This window comes from Microcebus murinus, chromosome 6 (genome assembly GCF_040939455.1).
Source record: "Microcebus murinus isolate Inina chromosome 6, M.murinus_Inina_mat1.0, whole genome shotgun sequence".
Classification (NCBI taxonomy): domain Eukaryota; kingdom Metazoa; phylum Chordata; class Mammalia; order Primates; family Cheirogaleidae; genus Microcebus; species Microcebus murinus.
In genome coordinates, this window is record NC_134109.1 from 56,073,953 (window position 1) to 56,079,607 (window position 5,655).

General features: G+C 42.4%; 1 non-coding gene across 1 annotated transcript; it reads left to right on the top strand.

The window, feature by feature from the left end:
• Positions 1 to 2,028: 2,028 nt before the first annotated feature.
• LOC142871621 (U6 spliceosomal RNA) lies at positions 2,029 to 2,135 on the top strand. The gene has a single exon (XR_012919856.1). It is a non-coding gene; the product is annotated as a U6 spliceosomal RNA (small nuclear RNA).
• The last annotated feature ends 3,520 nt before the right edge of the window (positions 2,136 to 5,655 follow it).

Consider the following 5,655-nt stretch of genomic DNA (forward strand, 5'->3'; position numbering starts at 1 on the left):
GGGAAACCAACAAGGGTTGTAACATCCCCAGGCATGAAGGAATGGTGACTGCTACCTGCAGAGAACTATAGGAGAGGGCTGCCCAAAAGGAACTTGAAGCCTTCAGTAAAGGAACTCAGCCAAAGTGAGCTTGCACCGTTTATGCTATCCTGGATTAAGCTTAAGCCTGTTATCCAAAGTGAAGTGACACAAGATCAAGAAAACGGGCTCCACATCTATTCGCCATCAAATTGGTACTGACTGATTAAAATATGGTGCTCAGCCGGGCGCGGTGGCTCACGCCTGTAATCCTAGCTCTCTGGGAGGCGGAGGCGGGCGGATTGCTCAAGGTCAGGAGTTCGAAACCAGCCTGAGCAAGAGCGAGACCCCGTCTCTACTATAAATAGAAAGAAATTAATTGGTCAACTAATATATATATAGAAAAAATTAGCTGGGCATGATGGCGCATGCCTATAGTCCCAGCTACCTGGGAGGCTGAGGCAGGAGGATTGCTTGAGCCCAGGAGTTTGAGGTTGCTGTGAGCTAGGCTGATGCCATGGCACTCACTCTAGCCTGGGCAACAAAGTGAGACTCTGTCTCAAAAAAACCCAAAAAACAAAAAAAAAACCCTATGGTGCTCAAATGGTGATAGTGCCCACCAGGGTTTGGGGGAGATACACATCTTAGGGTTCTGGCGAGCATTGTGGGGGCAGGGGAGGGAATACCTCTAACCCAATGTAACCCATAGGTCAAAAAAAGAAAAAAAAAAAACCTTTATCAGGTGTTGGGCAGATGGGAGGGGGTGGAGGGGAAGGATATATACTTAGAAAATAGGTGCCATGCGCACCACCTGGGGGTACACTTGATGTTTTGGTAAGGCGGGGGGCAGGGGGAGGAATGGCAGGGGGAATATATGTAACTCTAACAATATTTGTACCCCCATAATATGATAAAATAAAAGGAAAAAAAAAAACTCAGTCAAGAGTACCTCATTCTGCTTCCACCTTCTGATCTGATGGTGCTTCCCACTGACCAAACCCAGCAAAAGGCTAGCAAATTAGGGATCACTCTGAAGATGTTTTCAAGATCTATGTTTCTTGGACACAGAGTAGAATGGCGAAGAGTGAAGAGTGGATTAGAAGCAAAAAAAGAATACCCCACACAATGTCATTATTCCTTCACTGGGTGTTTTAGGTAATAGTATGCAACATTCTCTATATCCAAGATGGTATGTGTGTAATATTTGCTAATCAGGGAAATGGGATTGATTAGCCTCATCAATAGCTAGGAAAGGAAATTAATGTTTGTTGAGCACCAACTTTGAACCAGTGAGCTTAATATTTCACATACAAATACTCACCTTCCAAGATAGGTTCTATTTTTTGAATGCTCATGATGTGTCAGGCACTCTGCTAGGGACTGGAGATACAGGAGTAAACAGGACAAAGTCCTTGCTTTCATGGACCTTGCATGCTAAGGAAGAGACAGACAAGAACAAGTAAACAAATGAACAAGATAACTTCAAGTGGTGATAAGTTATTATGTAGAAAATTGTCTCCTTAGGTAAGGTTGTCAGGGAAGGCATCTCTGAAGGGTGACATTTGACTTAAGATGAGGGGATAGGGAGACAGAATATTCTATATAGAGGGAAGAATTAATGAGGAGGCCATTCTTCACTATCTGAAGCTTCATTATCCCAGATTTAAAGGAAATATGGAGGAGGCATACAGGTGCATTCCAGTATGTTGGAAACACAGCCTTACGGTGGAAACTAACTCAGCCTGTATACTCAAGACACATAAAGGCAAGTGGAGAGTAATAGAAGATGAAGTAGGAAAAGCAGACAAGAACTCAATCTTACAGGGACTCTTGGCTGTGGACGTGTGGAGTGAGAGTTTTATTCTAAGTGCAGTGGGAAGCCATAGGAAGTTTTAAAGAAGGGAATGATATGGTTGGTGTTTTTATGATATAATTTCGCTTTTACACTTTGCTAACTCCTACTTATTCTTCAGGTCTCTTAGGGTTAAATCATTTAATAAATATTATCCTGTGCTCGCTTTGGCAGCACACATACTAAAATTGAAACGATACAGAGAAGATTAGCATGGCCCTTGCACAAGGATGACACACAAATTCGTGAAGCGATCCATATTTTAAAATGTAATTTTTTAAAAATATTATAAAATTAAAAAAATTAATAAATAAATAAATATTATCCATCAATAACTTCTCTTTTTGGACATGGTGTCTCACTCTATTGCTGGGGTTAGAGACCAGTGGTGTCACCAGAGCTCACAGCAACCTAAAAAACTCCTGGGCTTGAGAGATCCTCTTACCTCAGCCTCCCAAGTAGCTGGGACTACAGGTGTGCACTACCATGCCTGGCCAATTTTGCTTCTTCTTTTTGTTTTTTCATTTCCCCATCCTCATTTTTCTATTTTTTAGTAGAGATGAGGTCTCACTTGTTGCTCAGGCTCATCTCAAACTCCTGGCCTCAAGCAATCCTCCTGACTTGGCCTCCCAACATGCTAGGATTACAGGTGTCAGCCACCACACCTGGCTTTACTCAATAACTTTTTTTTTTTTTTGAGACAGAATCTTGCTTTGTTGCCCAGGCTAGAGTGAGTGCTGTGGTATCAGCCTAGCTCACAGCAACCTCAAACTCCTGGGCTCAAGCAATCCTGCTGCCTCAGCCTCCTGAGTAGCTGGGACTACAGGCATGCGCCACCATGCCTGGCTAATTTTTTCTATATATATTAGTTGGCCAATTAATTTCTTTCTATTTATAGTAGAGACGGGGTCTCACTCTTGCTCAGGCTGGTTTCGAACTCCTGACCTCGAGCAATCCTCCTGCCTCTGCCTCCCAGAGTGCTGGGATTACAGCCGTGAGCCACCGCACCCGGCCAATAACTTTTTACTGAATGAATGAAAGAATACATGAATGAATAAATAAATGAACTAATTTCTTTCTAAGAGCAAGTTATATACCTCGTGACCAAATAAAAATCTGTATTCAGCTCAACTGATCTCTCTCATTTCAGAAAGAAATTCATAAGCTTAATCATTTCTAGCTAAAGAAAAAAAAGAAAAGGAGATTCAATTATTTCTTTTGAATAAAGTTTTTCTTCTGTAAAAAAAAAGAATCAAATCCAGCTTTTTCCATATTTATCTTTGTCAACAGATTAATGTTAGTAGTAGGTTGGGCATGGTGGCTCACACCTGTAATCCTAGCACTCTGGGAAGCTGAGGTGGGAGGATCACTTGAAGTCAGGAGTTTGAGACCAGCCTCAGCAAGAGTGAACCCCCCCCCATCTCTACTAAAAAACAAACAAGAAAGAAAGAAATTAGCTGGGCATGGTGGTACACGCCTACAGTCCCAACTACTCAGGAGGCTGAGGCAGAAGGATCGTTTGAGCCCAGGAGTTTGAGATTGCTGTGAGCTAGGCTGATGCCACAGCACTCTAGCTCAGACAACAGAGAGTCTCAAAATGAATAAATAAATAATCTTTGCAAGATAAAACTCCAAGAAAGTTTCCCTTTGAGCCTTTCCACCAGTCCAAAGTTGAGAATGCTTAAACAAATAGACATATCTTGGTGGCTTTTTGTCATTAGTCAGGAGTCAGATCAATTACATACAAAAGGAAATATGCAAAATAAAAATCAACTGTTAGACTCATCAAATGTAATTGAAATTCATTTGGAAATAAAATAACTGCTTTTAAAGATGTTATTCCTCACAAAAATAACTTCCATGACTCATTCTGGTTCTGATACATCACTAGGCAACTTCATCTGCTTTTATAGAACTGTCCTCCAACTAGGCTCCTAATGAAGGAGTGGCAGAAAGGGGCGATGGAGAAGGAGGATAGAAGCAGCAGGAAGGTGAGCAAGGGAGGAGCAACAGAAGCCCCAGTATCCACAGCCTGAATGAAGTGGGCTGGTGAAGTGGGCCTGGAGATGCGAAGGACCCCACAGGTGGTGCCCTCATTCAGGCACACATATTTGTTCTTCTCTTAAGCCAGAATCTACAGGATAACACTCAATGACCCTGTAACCAGGCCCATGAAAATATTTCAATGACACTTATATGTTTTTTATAATCCTCTCCCTTAACTACTTGACCTTTTGAGTTATTTCCCAGAAATGGTGGATTTTCTGCAAGACAAAGGGGCTGCGATTCTGAAGTCCCTTGGGCAGAGTTCCTGATGCCAAGATTCACTTGCCCCCACAACCTGCCCCTAATGCATGTAGCCCCTTGTTGGTTATACCATGAATCTGCCCCAAGGCACGTGGCCACTCCTGTAAAAGCCCATGATCTCTGTTAGTCGCAAAGACAGATTTGAGGCAACTTCCCTCATTCTCCTGACAAGACAAGAAGTCTGTCATAATCCTTGTTGGAATAATTGGATCTTTGTGCAATGAGCAACTAGACCTAGGCCAAAACCCCCTGTGGTTTCCACAACCCAACACACACAAGTCAACTATTTCATTTTAGTAACAAAATGTACTCTAACCTCAAGAATAAGCATATGAGGCCGGGCGCTGTGGCTCACGCCTGTAATCCTAGCTCTTGGGAGGCCGAGGCGGGCGGATTGCTCAAGGTCAGGAGTTCAAAACCAGCCTGAGCAAGAGCGAGACCCCGTCTCTACTATAAATAGAAAGAAATTAATTGGCCAACTGATATATATATAAAAAAATTAGCCGGGCATGGTGGCGCATGCCTGTAGTCCCAGCTACCCGGGAGGCTGAGGCAGAAGGATCACTCGAGCCCAGGAGTTTGAGGTTGCTGTGAGCTAGGCTGACGCCACGGCACTCACTCTAGCCTGGGCAACAAAGCGAGACTGTCTCAAAAAAAAAAAAAAAAAAAAAAAAAAAAAGAATAAGCATATGAGACCATTTTTTAAAAATAATGTCAATAGTCTTTAACATCTTTCTTACACTGCAATAATGCAATACTTCTTAGTTTTAACTTTTTTTCTCAAGCATATGATACCATTTTAATTCATCGATTAAATCATGAGTGAAATAAACTGTTAATGATTAACTGTTAATGATTAAGCTATTGACTTCACAATAGCTTCATGGAAGGCAATTGCACAACAAATGCCTCAAGCATTTTTTATTACTATTACCTTTGAAATTTATTTTATATTTCCTCAAGGCTCAAGATATTTTCAAACACTGCAATAGCTTGGATGTGTAGCCCCTCCAAATTTCATGTTGAGATTTGTTCCCCAGTATTGTAGGTGGGGCATCGTGGGAGGTGTTTGGGTCACGGGGACAGATCCCTCATCAATGGCTTGGTGCCTTCCCCTGCAGTAAGGAGTGAGTTCTGGCTCTGTTACTTCTCACCAAATCTGATTGTTAAAAAGAGCCTGGCTCCTCCTCCTCTCTCCTTGCTCCTTCTCTCGCCAGGTAACTCACCTGCTCCCCCTTCACTTTCCACCTTGATTGGAAGCTCCCCAAAGTCCTCACTAGAAGCAGATGCTGGTGCCATGCTTCTAGTACAGCCTGTAGAACCATGAGTGAAATAAACCACTTTTACCCAGTCTCAGGTATACCTTTATAGCAGCACACACCAGACCAATTTATGATGTGTGATATTATGACAAATGACTATAACTTTTTACACACACACACACACACACACATTGGTTTTCATCCATGGTTCCTAGC